The sequence below is a fragment of the Empidonax traillii genome, unplaced genomic scaffold, assembly GCF_003031625.1.
Source record: "Empidonax traillii isolate 1590-97213 ecotype Southwest subspecies unplaced genomic scaffold, ASM303162v1 scaffold259:size690984, whole genome shotgun sequence".
Taxonomy (NCBI): Eukaryota; Metazoa; Chordata; class Aves; order Passeriformes; family Tyrannidae; genus Empidonax; species Empidonax traillii.
The window spans coordinates 260581-274016 of record NW_020955452.1 but is presented as its reverse complement, the minus strand read 5'-3'; the positions used below and the strand labels follow the sequence as shown (position 1 = coordinate 274016).

Sequence of the window (13436 nt, the reverse complement as noted above, 5' to 3'; positions counted from 1 at the left end):
TCCCTGCCGCCTGCCACTCCAGCTCTCCTCGGGCCTGGCGACTGAGCGGCGGTCAGCCAGTCACCACACGGCTCCTGTCGGCACATGTTTGTGCATCGAAGCCGTCCCCTGGTACAGACCTGGCAGCATGGCTACTGCCACTGCTTTTTTTTTCTTTCTTTTAATGCTTTGAAGTGCCTTTTAGAACTGACTCTTACAAAAAACCTTGTTTTAAGGCTGCCCAGGGTGGCACGGTGTGTTGTAACCCTGCACTACATGTCCCAGTTCATGCCTTATTCTCCAGAGTAGCTGAATATATTACTAATTTGTGGGGTTGAGCAAACGTATGGGACCACTTTGTGTCACCCCCGCAATCAGAGCGTGGAAGGGGTGCCTGTCCAGGTCCCGGCATCCCCTCTGTGATGTGCCATCGAGATGGCAGAACTCCCTGGAAAAGGAGCAGCACTCAGTATGGTTCCCTGGCGGCTGTGAAGTCTAGAGTATTTTTTGAATGCTTTCCGTCAAGCTCATGTTAATTTGGGTGTGTTGAGCTGAAGTGCAGGGTTCCCAAAGCTGAAGGCCGGCCGCTGTTGCGCGAGCCCTGCACCTGCAGAGACCTCGCAGGGCTGGGACATCCCCGTGGTCTCTCTCAGCTCTGGGGTATCTCAAGAGCAATAAGAATATTGAATTTTGACTGATTGCCTGCTGCCCATGTGATCACAGAGTATAAAATATTCTGATGGTAATGGCAAATGCTGCTACTAGAGGTGCTTTTGGTTTCTGTTCTGCCAGATGATCCACCACTGGAGGAGCAGTGGGGAAGTGGTTGCAGACTGGCTTGGGTGCGCTTCTGCACAGCAGCTCATCCTGCCCCTGCTACTCTGGCACCTGGGGACTCAGTACCAGCTGACCTAGGGACTGAGGCGTGTTAATGCAAGGGGTTAGGAATGGCAGGCAGTTCCTTCTTTGGGGGCAAAGCGTTTGCCAAGTGCTCGAGCAGCATCTGTAAAATCCAGAATGTCGAGGTCAGTTCGCATCCTTCATTTCAGTGGTGGTGGTCTGTGAGCCCCTGTACCTGGGAAAGGCCTGTCCCACCTGGATTTGTCCACCAGTGAGCCAGGTGTCCATGCTGCCAGCCAGTGGTATCGTGCCTCCAGAACCTGTCCCTCCTCTGGGCCACCAGCAGGAATGTGAGGAACGTCACTTCCTTTAAAGCAGAAAGAGCTCTGCAAGTGAAGTCGAAGGGAAATAGAGTTTGCAGTGTGAGAAGAGCAAAGCAGTAAGAAAGTGTACATACACCTGACTGGGGGCTGTCTGGCACGTGGGGGCAGCTCCTCCTGCTGTGCCTGTGCTTGGGGTTTGAGGCTGATTGTGAACGAGGCAGAAAAAATGAAGAAACACTTCATTGTGGGTTTATTTTGTGAAATTAATGAAATTATGTGCTTTGTTTAGTGTGCAAAGCAGGAACATGCTGCTGGCATTGCTTTTGCAGTTCCTGAGTCATGTGCTGTGAGCAGGCTGGGGACTGAGCAGAATTGGAAGGTTACCTACTGGTCCTGGCAACTTGGAACAGAAACAGTAATACCTGCCATGCTGTTCATGCTGAAACACAGAGGGATTCCTCATCTTCCTTTTTGGGAAAACCTTTTTTTCCCTTCCCTTGGTTCATGTGGGCACTGATGAAAAATGGCTGATTTGGCAGTTCTGGGCAGTTAGTGTGTCAGAGTACTGGAAACGGAGTGGCTCCTGCAAAGCACAGCAAACAGATCAGATGAAGGGTCAGGGATAATGCACTGCTCTCCTGATTTGTTTTTGTTTTCCAAGTGAACTCGATTGAATTAATTAACTTTTTTACACGTGATGATAGCCTAAAGAAAAAAAAAATACTTCATCATTAGTTTTAGCATATTATAGACAAAGTATAAAATGGTGGTGGTATTTAACCACCTGATGGTTTGCCATTAGTAACCTGTCAAAGTACTGCTGAGTATTTTTGAAACTCGAAATTAGTTCGGAGTGGAATTTGTCTGGTGGAATTGCTTTTTTTTGGCTGTGGGACACCTCTAGGTCCTCCACCAAGAGTGAGTTGTGTAAATGACCGTAGTGCAGCGGCTGTAGAGTTGCTCTGAATCCTTTGTCTGCCTTATACTTAACACAATTAAAAAAAGAGGTACTGTAGATTGCTCTGGGAATGTGGGAAACTAAGCTGGAATATTGTTTCTTCCAGTTGGCGATGTGCTTTTCCTAACGTGTGTCATCTGTTGCAGCTCATCCTTGTTAATCATATATGGTTACCCTGAAGTGTAGTATCAGAAGAGAAAGTGGGATCTGATGTCTGGGGAATAAAAAGTTGGAGTTACCAATTGCAGCACCCTTCTTGAAACATGAGGGAGTCGGCAGAGTGCATTAATTCAGTTAGTGTTTACCTTTTTATCTGCAGGAACACCAGCAGTAGTGGTAGGTACTTCTGCATGGTGTATCTGGGTTTCTGGCTTGCCCAGCACTAAAATACTTACTGGTGTTACACAAGTTATACTTTGTACCTCATTTTACAAGCAAAATGTTACAACAAAGTCAATTTACAAAGTAATCTCGGTCTCTGCCAGGGCCTGGCATGTACATACACAAAGGAATTGGTTCACTTGGCAAATGAATGGGAACTGAGGAGATTATAAGTGATTGAAATCCTGTTGTCTTGGTCTCAGGTTTGCTGCTTCCAAGGGTGGCTGTTGCGTTTGGAAGAGAAAAATCAGGGAATTTAGGTGAAAATTTAAAACTAGATATGAAGGAAAAATTAGTGCTAATCAAAGTGAAGGTTTTCTGCAGGGGTAGTGCCTAAGAAAAAGAGGGAAACCAGTTTGTTTGCTGCGCCTCCTTGGAGGCTGTTGTAGTCCCAGGGGTAAAATGTTCCTGGAGTTTCTTAAGACTCATCTTTGTGTTACTTGAGAACTTGTGAGGGAGCCCCACAATGTTGTTGTGCCCCATGGGCACATCCCTGTTGCACACTTCTGTGAGATTCCTGAGCTCTGAGTCTTCCTGATCACACTACTCATGTTAATGCCTTTGGACTTAATTAGCTGCTGAGTCACTGCAAGTCTGTGTCTGTGCTGTTGAGTTATTGTGAAGTCGCTGGGTTCCCAAACTGCTTTCCTTCACAGCGAGGTCATCTGGAATACCTGCAGTATGAGTCGTGGTGAGAGGAGCCAGCGCAGCAAAACGGTGAGGGAACAGTGGAAACGTGGACTTAACTGGTTTGGTTTACAGAAATTGGAATTGAGAAATGTTGAAAATAATGTCAGGAACCAAGTTTTAACTCCAGCATGTGGCAGGAGCTTTAGCAGGAGGTTTTACCAGACACCACTGCTGAGGGGAAATATGGACCTTTCTCCATTCTCCAGCAGGTTCCTCATGTGATGTGCGTGAAGCAGGAGTGATGTGGAAAGATGTGTTTTCTGGAAAAACATCCAGGCAGACTAGATCCTTGCACTACATGTCAGTGTTACATATGGTGATTCTCTGACACTGGGGGCTTCTTTGCCTTACAAAGATGAAGGTTTGTGTGGCAATTTTGTTTCTTGGCTTCAGGCATAGGGCTGGTTTGGTCCAGATAAAAGACTCCCGAAAGTTAATGCCTTGCCAGGCAGGAGGAGGGATGCTGGAATGAAGAGAGATGCAATGCCCTTGGTGGTTGTCTTTCTCCAAAAGTTATCTGATGTAAATATTACGTTCTCTGCATAAATTTATTATAGATAATTGACTGCATCTTGCTTGGAAATGGGTACCAAAGGTTGTTTTATAGCTTCTGTGTAATTGAAATTCCAGGAGGAGAGGCCTTTGTCTTAGAAACCACATTTGAATCACTTTTTTATTGTAGCGTTAAAGCAATACGTTACAGTGTGAGGGATGCGGTGTGCATGTGTGTCAATAATTGCCAGATTCCCACAATTACAACGAATAAAGGAAACTCTTGGAAAAGCGTGTCGAGCTTTCCCTGAAAGGAGATGGTGTGACAGTTGTACTGCCAGCCCGTGTGTTGTGACCTCAGCAGAGCCTCCCTAGCGCAGCTCCGTGCTGATGTGGGACTGTGTGCTCTGCCCTGCAGCCAACGCTCAGGCTGTGCTGCCTCCTGCCCTCCGCTCTGACGAGTTTGGGCAGCAGAAAACCAGCACCCCGGTATGGAAGTGGGGAAATTGTAGAAGCCCATCTGCAGGGAGGTTAATAATAACAAGCCAGAGTGGCTGGGAACAGGAGTCACCTGGTGTTGCCAGGGTGGTGCAGCCGCAGGAAGGGTCAGCGGCCACAGGAGGGTTGGTGGCCGTGGGAGCAGGAGGGCGACCAAGGGCACTGCCACGGCCTGGGTGTGGAGTGTGGGAGCTTTGATGTGCTTCCATAGAAGGTTCTAGTTTTACTCACTGAAGCTCCTTTGTTTTGCAGAGATCTTGATGCAGACGCCCTTTTGGATTTCTTTTTAATAGTGTGTGACCCTTCATCTTTGATCCCTTGACCTGCATTACTTTGGTAACCATTTCATTTTTTTAATTTCATTTCATTTTTAATTTTGGTGTGTAAGCTGTAACATTTCATCATTTTAAACTGTAGTGTTCTTTGACCTCCCCAAATGTCTTTTTTTTTACTTTTTTTTCCTATGAGGATGGGTAATGTTGGCTTTTCTTGAATAAACATTGTTTCAGTTGTTAATAAACTGTGTAATTTGCGTTGGTTTTTGTTTCTTTTAAGTTCAAGAGTGTGTATGTTGCCTGTATAATACTTTACTTTTTTTGATCTTTGTTCTCCCTGTACATAATCTAATTTATTTCAATATTTATGTACATCTTCGCTTTTCATTTGCATTTTTTCTACAGTTCTTTTGTTCAGTAAAACCCATGCTCGTAGCCCGTCCATGTCCCCTTCAGTCGCATTCTGATAGCCTAAAGTAACCATGCGAGTATTTCAGATACTCTTATGAATAAGAACTGTTCTTTGCTGCTGAAATTTTGTTCCCTGTCCTGAAGATAACTTTTCCTAAGCATCAGCTCCAAACTGATAGCTGTTTTAATAAAAGATTAGGCTTTAGACCAAAATGAAAATCTCAATTGAAACTCAATTTGCATTTATTTTTCCATTATCTCTGGAGCCCAAAGGGAAGTTATCGATGCCTGGAGCTGTGCTTTAGGCACGGCTGTGCTTAGGGAAGCAGCATGGTGTGTACGTGGGATGGCAAAGCCCCCAGAGCTTAGTAGCTGATTCTTTCCATTTTCCTATTGAAAGGGAACCAGTGGATAAGACAGATTTTGGCCAGATTCTGTTTTTATCTGGTAAACGATCATGTGAAATCCACGGAGCACAGCCCACTGAAGTACAGATTACTTTTTAAGTGTCTCATTATTTCATTCTCTAACATTTAATGCTGCAGTTTTCACTGCACACAGACGAAGCTTCTAAATAAACACTGAAATGGATTTAGGTCTTCTCAGAACCTTGTTGATGCTTATAAATGTATCATTTGTTAGAACTACGGATTAAAATTGTAGAAAGCTGTTCACGTAGTCCCAGTGGGCTCTGCCAGTGACTGGCTTTGGGAGGAGCCTGAAGCCCACCTGAACACCCAGCAAGCTCTGCTTCCCTGTCTGGGGGTCCTGTTGACCCCCAGGCTGAGACTGAGCTGCCTCCTTCCCTGTGAGTCCTCTGAAAGGCCTGGGGACATCGACCCCAGGTTCTGCCTGAGCAGTAGGGATTCACTGTCATCACCAGAGCCTGGTTCAGGAAGCAGCTGGTTTGAATTGGCATCCCTGCTTGAGAAAAGGTACTTCCAGCACTGATCTCTGTGCTTGACCGCAAGATCCCTGTTTTTCAGCTGCCTTTGTGTGGCAGAATTGCCTGTTAACATGGCAGGTCCAGAATTCACAGGATTCTCTGCCCAGCACCTCCGTGTTGGTGTGTGAGTTTCTCTGACCCCATGGCTACAAGCTGTGCTGGACCATCACAGCCTACATCAGTGCTTGAAGCATTCTGGTGGTTTTTTGTTTTCCCCTCCTGTTCCAAGTTTTAGCTATAATAGTTTTTGGAGACCTGAAGTCATCAGTTCTAATACACAGACTGCTGCTTCTCATCGAGTGTCTCTGGGATAGCTGAGATTTGGCTTTGGCTCTGGGTTTAATGCTGCCTGTCAGCCTGATAAGAAGGATCCTCTAGAAATCATCTTGAGCTATTTCTCCAGGCCCCAGAACAGGGTTTTTAAAACTCAGTGGAAAAAAATACTTTCTTTTGCTCAAGAAAGCTCCTTGAAGACTGTTTTTCTCCTCCTTGTAACACATATTTTATGTTGGCAGCAGTTAGATGTGAGTGCCTTGACTTTCCAGGGAAGCAATTTTTTAAAGACCTTTATTTAGATGTCTGGAAACTGAAGGGAATCTCCCTCCCTGTGCTGAGGGCTGGCTGTCGGTTGCCTCCTGCTAGAACAAATAGCAGGGAGAAAGAAGAGATGGAATAAAAATGTTTGATGTTGGGAATTGGAGTCAATAATACAAAACCAGATGAGCTTAAAATGTGGTTAGAATGTCTTGTTTCTTTTTTGTCATTTCATGTTTTGTCATGTCCATCCTGCCTCCTTTCATAAGGTAAGCACTCCGAGCCATGGAACTAGCCGGGTGTAGCTCCCAAGGTGGTGGGGTGACGGAGTGGTGCATGCTTTGTTGTGATCTTTCCACATATTGTCTTAGATGCAGATGTTTATTTGCAGAAATCAGTGTAATAACGTGGGTGATGCCTGTTCAGCTGTTGCATGGGCTTCCAGGATGCTTGGGAAGGGAGGAGTTAGGAATTGTCCTCAGTTTCTTATATAAAACCCAGTAAATACTAGCAAGAAACGCTGCTTTGTTGACTTAGCAATAGCGCTGCTGTTTGCCCCAGTGTAAAATCTGTCCCCAGGTTTCTGCTGCAGTGCTGCTGGATACAGCAGGAACAGCAACAGCTGACCCTCAGATGGCAAGAAATGGTGGAACTTAATTCACTTTACTGAGCTTGTTTTTTACAGAGCAGGAATTAAAATACACGTTTTCTTCAAACACTTAATCAAAGAACTACACAAATGCTGCAAGATGTTTGTAAAGCAAAACATTTGTCTATTTAAATATTGAGAGAATACTCTATTGAGAGATTTGATCCTGCTTATGAGATTTTTCTGTTACTCAAAGCCAAAATGTTGATAACATCCACTCCTGAAACAAGTCCTAATTTTGAAATCTATGCAGTATCTGGAGGCTTTTACATGCTAACCTTAACCAAATGCTGAAGGGTTGAATTGAAATCCTTGGCACATGTACAAGATTTAGTGTTGCATGTCTTGCAGTTCAGGTAATGCAGCTGGGTTTGGATTAACATTATCTGCTTTATTCAACCTAATAGACACCTGTGTGTCATCTGCATGTACTGCTCTTTTAATAAAACATACTCAGCAGCAAATTGCTCACTTTGGTCTGGACTATTTTCAAAAATCAGATGTATCAGTCAGCATATGCACACTCTATTTTCTGTTAATACTGAAACTCATCCAGAGGTGCAGGATGAAGGTACAGGACAGGTCAGTCCCTCCCACCCAAGCTTGTATCTGGGAAAACACAGATTTCTGTGTAGGACCTTACGGTACATAGTAAACTGAGCAAGTGGCAACAGACCCTACTCACGTTTCATGGCTGGTGGCTTCTAGGCACAGATCCTGCTGCTCTAGTGTGAGGAGAAAGGGAATTCCCCCTTTCCAGCAGAGCCTGAGCGCTGCTCTGGCCTCGAAACAGGGCACAGGCCCTGGCAGCAACTCTGGGGGGAGCTTCTCCCCAGGCTGGGGGTGAATTTCTCAGGCTTGTCACCCTGCTTGCTGCTCTGGGTGTGCATTGGTTTGCGAAGTTCTCACAAGTCCTTCCTTTCAATTTAATTATTACTCCTGCTTTAATCTCTAACTTTTCAAAGCACATTAAGGTCTCTGATGGCTGAGAGGGTGAGCCGGTGTCGCTGGGCAGTCGGCCCTGACCTGCTCCTGTGCTTCTGCTTTTCCTCTGCTTCAGAAGTAGAACTGTAGCACTTGACACCCCACGTTGGCTTTGTGTCTGCTAGAGCAGGGCCCTTTGCCTGTCCCCTGCTCGTAGCTGCAATTCAGCTCAGAAAATGCTCAGTGTTAAACATGTGTTTTTATTTCTCCTTCAGGTTTGGCTTGTCTGCTTTTCAGCTCTTCTAGACATTGGAAATTCCAGTTTGTGTTTATTTTCTCTGGATTCCTTCCCACAAGACAGAAGTGAATTCAGCACGGATTATTGGGGAGAGCCTTGGCTGGGAATAAGGATAATTGCAGTCTCTGGCTGCGCCACAGTTTCACTGATGATTTCTTTAAGTTACTCACCTGCACTGTTATCTGTTTCCTCAGCTGTAAAATGTGGGTAATTACCTCCATTGTAAAATGTTACAGGGTCTGCTGGTAATTATATGAACGAAGTGCTAATTACAGTGATTATCCCTTGGACCTAGTCTAGATCTGGCTGATGTTCCTGTTGTGATGAATGTATGAAACAAATACTACAACTTGCCTTTCGCCATTCTTTGGAGGGGCCTGGAAGGTGCCGTGGCACACAATGTGTGTTCCTGGTGAGAAGTTCTGCTCTGTCACCCAGGTCCATCTATTCATCCTGTCCCCCTCAGTCCTCACACGTTGGCAGGATGGTGGGCTGAGGAGAGGCTGAGGAATATACTAATTCAGTAGTTTGATCCATGTGTAATTTGATAACCAGGGTTTATGCTGCAGCTTCACTTTTTCTCTTGGGGATATGTAGAAGGTGGCAGCTGGGGAACAGTGCTCCTGAGGTACCTATTGGGTTAGGGACAGTCTGGGCTTCACTGTTCCTTAAGAAGTTCTGACCTTGATGCCAGGAGAGGTGTCCTTCCAGCTGTGAAGATAATTTCCCTCCTGTAAAAGGCTACAGCTTGCAAGACTTTATTACTAAACATTTTATTTGCCTTTCCCTTCTCCATTTATTTAGGACACATTTTCTTTGTATCTGGGAATAGCTCTACTATTCCCCGAGCAGGGCTGGGTAGTGGAGAAAGAACTGATATTCTTCAAGGTAGAAATGAAGTGTTCTCATCCGGAAAATCCTGCTGCTGCTGCCCGGACAGTGCTGTAGTTTCTGATTGTTGTAGTAAGTCATGCTGTACATCTGGTAGTGATGGGAGAGTCTCCTCTCCTACCCACCTTTCCCTGACACAGACCTCGTGGCCCAGTAACAACAAAAATCATGCTTGGTGCATCTTGCTGCAGCTCTACCTGCTCTGTTCTGCCACGTCTGCTTCCCTGCTCCCTGGGTTCTGCTGGATGGATTTCAGCCCTTGCTTCCAGTCTCCACACAACCCTCTTCCCATCAGCCTCAGCCTTTCATTGCCCTGGAAGAGCAGCTGTAGAGCTCAGTTATGTCTTCAGAATTTGGTAGCTGAGCAGCTCTTCCTTTCTCAGAGGAGGGCAGTGAATTTTTGACTTTCAAGAGGAAGGTTTAGTTACAGTCCAGGATGATGGTTTGGAAAGGCTTTGTGGCCGTGGAACGGCAGTTTTTAATTGCAGGTTTGCACCTGAATTTTCCAGACTAGATGCTTTTCTCTTCTCTTCTCTGACAGCTTCTGTGATTGATTCTATGGTCTGTTCTTATCCATGACAGGATACTCATGTACTCCAGGGATGCGAGAAACATGCCATTCCCAAGAAGTGAAAGCGGTCATTGCCAGGCAATCAAAGGCTATGGAAAGAACTTCCCTCTCTAGGTGGAGGAACACGTAAAGGAGGGATTATCATCCCTCCCATGAACGCTCTTGCTTTAGAGCATGTAAACTAGAGATGGGTGTCTGCAGTGTGTCTGCGCTTCACCTGATGCTTTTCTGCCAGACTTGTTTAAAAATCCTGTTCATTTGAGAAGCAAAAAACTTGGTTTGTTCCTGCAGAAGCATCATCTATTCAGATGAATTATTTTGGTGTGAGGGGCTTTAAAAGTGAATGATGCCACACATTCTTACTGCCCGTTGCACATCTTTGTGTGCTCTGCAAGTCATGTATGCTGAGGGACCTTAAATTACTGAATACCCTGGAGGGTAATCAGTAATTCAGATCTGAGATTTATCTAACTCTAATTTTGCAGCATCCTTGCAAAAAATGGGATTTCTGTATCTTGGCACCACTCTGAATGCTGTAAATCAACAGTGTAAGTAACATGCAAACTTCTTTTAAAAATTTAAATAACACAATAATTATAAACTCTCAAATCTTCCTTCTCTTAAAAATAAATACACTGACTGGCTTTCATCGTGGTGCAAAGTGTTGTGTAAAATCACTGTAACTTCTGATGAAAATGTTTTTAACTATCCGAATGAAAATGTAGCTTCACTATGAAAGTAGAAAAAGTGTAAACGTGGATGTGGTTCCAAACGATGTGCTGCAAAATGAAGGTTTCCCTAGTTTTGAGAGCAGGTTTTAAGCACTGATATATCCCATGGGGGGCAATCACACACCTCAGGGAAGGAGCTGAGGTGCAGTTTGTATTTGTCAGGGATTGCTACAGGAAATCTGCTTTAGCCATGGATTTTTGCTTGGTTTTGTAATCACCTGTCACTGCTTGGCTTTGTGAGTCCGTGGGTTGCAAACAGTTGGCCGCTTTCAGGCCGGGCGGTGCCGGGTGTGCCGATGGCCGTGCCCCCGGGGGTGCCGATGGCCGTGCCCCCGGGGGTGCCGATGGCCGTGCCCCGGAGGTGGCGATGGCCGTGCCCCCGGGGGTGCCGGTGGCCGTGCCCCCGGGGGTGCCGGTGGCCGTGCCCCCGGGGGTGCCGATGGCCGTGCCCCTGGGGGTGGCGATGGCCGTGCCCCCGCGGTCGCCTGTCCTGTCCTGGCTGTGCCGGTGGCCGCGGTGCGTTTGGCATGGCTCGTCCCCCCCGCTCTCGGTGCCGGGGCCGTGGTGCGGGGCCGCGGGACGGCCGGGTGTGCTCGGAGCCGCCGGCTGAGGCGGCTGGAGTTGCCTGTCCCTGCGGCATCGCCGGAGGAGGAGGGTTTCCGTCGCGCCCCGTTTCCAGCTGCCCCCGTGTCTGTACGGACGCGGAATCCCCACAGGAGGGTGCTGTGAAGGCACTGAATGTGCAGGTTTGCAGGGAAGACCAGGGCTTGGAGGAGAGCGATCGTAGGGCAGCCGTCGGCGTGTCTCTGGCGAGGGCAGCGCTGAGCCGGCCCGGGGAGGGGTGCGGGCGGAGCTCGGCGCTGGGACTCTCAGCATCCCGCTGCCGTGCCCGGGGGTTCCCGCGTCTGGGTGTTGGAGTGCAAGGGACGGCAGCAGGAATGCCAGTGCTCGGGTGCTGCAGGGTCGAGCGAGTGGTAGCTGCAAGGTGTCCCAGGGCTGTTCCCGTGCCTCCCGCTCACAGCAGGTACTGGGACCCTTCCCCATGAGCGTTGTCCGTGGCGTATGGGTCGTGTGACTTCTTGACAACAAGCCTCGGGGCCAACCAGCTACTTTCCTGTCTGTATAGAGTATGTTTAGTCTGCACAAGCAGCAAAGCGCATTTGCTTGCAAGTAGAGCCTCTGAGTTCTGTCCTAAAATACTTTGTAAGTTGGACCCTTTTATTCAGCATGATCAGATGAGAAATAGCGGTGAGACCTCCATTTGGTTTCGGGCTGTGCAACTTTTCTTCCAAATATTTAATCAAAGGTATTATTCCTTTTGCATAGTGCGTGCTCATGCCAAAAAACTTCTCTGACAAGGACAGTTAAGCAGCACTTCCACGGAATTCTCCCCTCTGTTGGGTGCTGCTTCATCTTGAAATTAGGTGTGATCCTCTAAAAGTTAACAACCCTCCACCCCAGGGACTGAATGTGTCTGCTCTGCCCCTTGCTTCCTTCTGCTTTTGATTTTTTAAATAAACTTTTGAAACCAAGTAGAAAATGAAACTGAAGTAGAGACTTCTCTTTGGGATGACCTCTAGGACTTTTGGGGGGATTCAGTCTAATTCTGTTACATGGAGTGTGAGAATGCTGATGCCTTCCTTTAATGACAGCAAGGTCAACTGATGGAGCTGTGGTAGTGGGGGAGTGTAAAATTGGCTGCTTAGTACATCAAAGTACATTACTATGAAACTTGGGACTGGGATCTGTGTGCGAGTCCCTGTGGGGATCCTCTGCCAGCCATGGGGGCATTGCTGCCGGTTCAGAACCTGCGTTTGGATCCCCAGTGTCTGGATCAAGGACCGTGTCTGGCAGAGACGGTGCTTCGTGTTACCCTGCGGGTTTGGCACTTGTCTGAAATTGCATCACCAAAACCTTTTGGTGGGATGGGTGATCCTGAAGCTTGGCCAATACACACTGCGGAAGAGGTGCCTGGAGGCAGTGGGAGCTTTGCCTCAGCACCCAAATGGCAGGACCGAGCTGGTCTTGTGTCCGAACGCTGTTAGATCAGCTGCAGGCGCTTGCAGATAGGCTTGGATTTTGGCCCTGTAAAGGGAGACATTCAGCTTCCGGGGGGAATTCTGCCTTGGCAGTAACCAGCCGTAGTTTGGTGGTTTCTGTTACCAGGCAGAATCTGTTTGGATGTTAGAAAATTAGAGCATAAATTCCTGCAGCAGTCAGCTGTGTCTGCGTCACCTCTGTGACCTCTTAACTGCTGCTCCTGTGAACAGTTGCCACTAAACACAGTCAGTAACCCCCTTCTGCATTCCATCGGATCATCTCCTCCTGCCATCTCAAATGAAAAATAAACAAAAGAGCTTAAGCGTGCAGTGTGCTAAATAAAGTAATAAGCTGTGAAAATATTTTATGGGGGAATCTGGGGCAAGAGCTGTCAGCAGGAGTGAGCTGATTGGAGCTGCAGCAGAATGGCTCTGGGAGGCGGGCGTGGGGACAATGACGGGAGATTTGTTCAAATGTATGTCTGCTTTTGGTTTTTTACCCCTTTCTGAGTAGTTTTAGGAAATCTCTCCCATCCCTCCCTCTGTAAATTGGTTACCTCTTCACATCAGAAGGCCTTGGCTCTAAGTACCTGCTAAGCTGCTCCTGTGCTGATTTGACTTTGCCTGTTTAATGTAAAACAGGTTTTAATCTTCTCATTTAGATGTTTTAATAGAAAGTAAATGTTTAACTTGCTTTGCTATGGCATCCAAATCTTTAATCCCTGAGACTGTTTCTAATGAAAGGAAAATGTGCTTTTGTTTAAAGTAGGTGTTACAGCGCAGGTGATGCTGTGGGCAGTGGCGCTGGCGTGAGCAATCACAGACCCACATCAGGTATTTTTGGGACTGGTGGATCCCGAGTTTGGGGACGGTGGGTTTAGGAATGTGCAGGGGAGAGTGGCGAGAACCCCATCTCAGGATAGTCTGACTGTGGGAAGTAGGGAAGGGTCTGTAACAATGCTGTAAGTACAGTGTCAGCGATTCCTGCCCCCGAATTCAGTCATGG

The 13436-nt window shown here is 47.0% G+C and overlaps 1 protein-coding gene and 1 long non-coding RNA gene across 8 annotated transcripts in view; both read left to right on the top strand.

Moving 5' to 3' along the window:
• The window catches only part of CAMTA1 (calmodulin binding transcription activator 1), a 218925-nt gene that overhangs the window by 26968 nt on the left and 178521 nt on the right, over window positions 1–13436 (top strand). The gene's annotated exons all lie outside the window — the stretch shown is intronic.
• LOC114060117 lies at window positions 4412–8545 on the top strand. The gene is made up of 2 exons (XR_003571823.1): window positions 4412–4497; window positions 8176–8545. It is a non-coding gene; the product is annotated as an uncharacterized LOC114060117 (long non-coding RNA).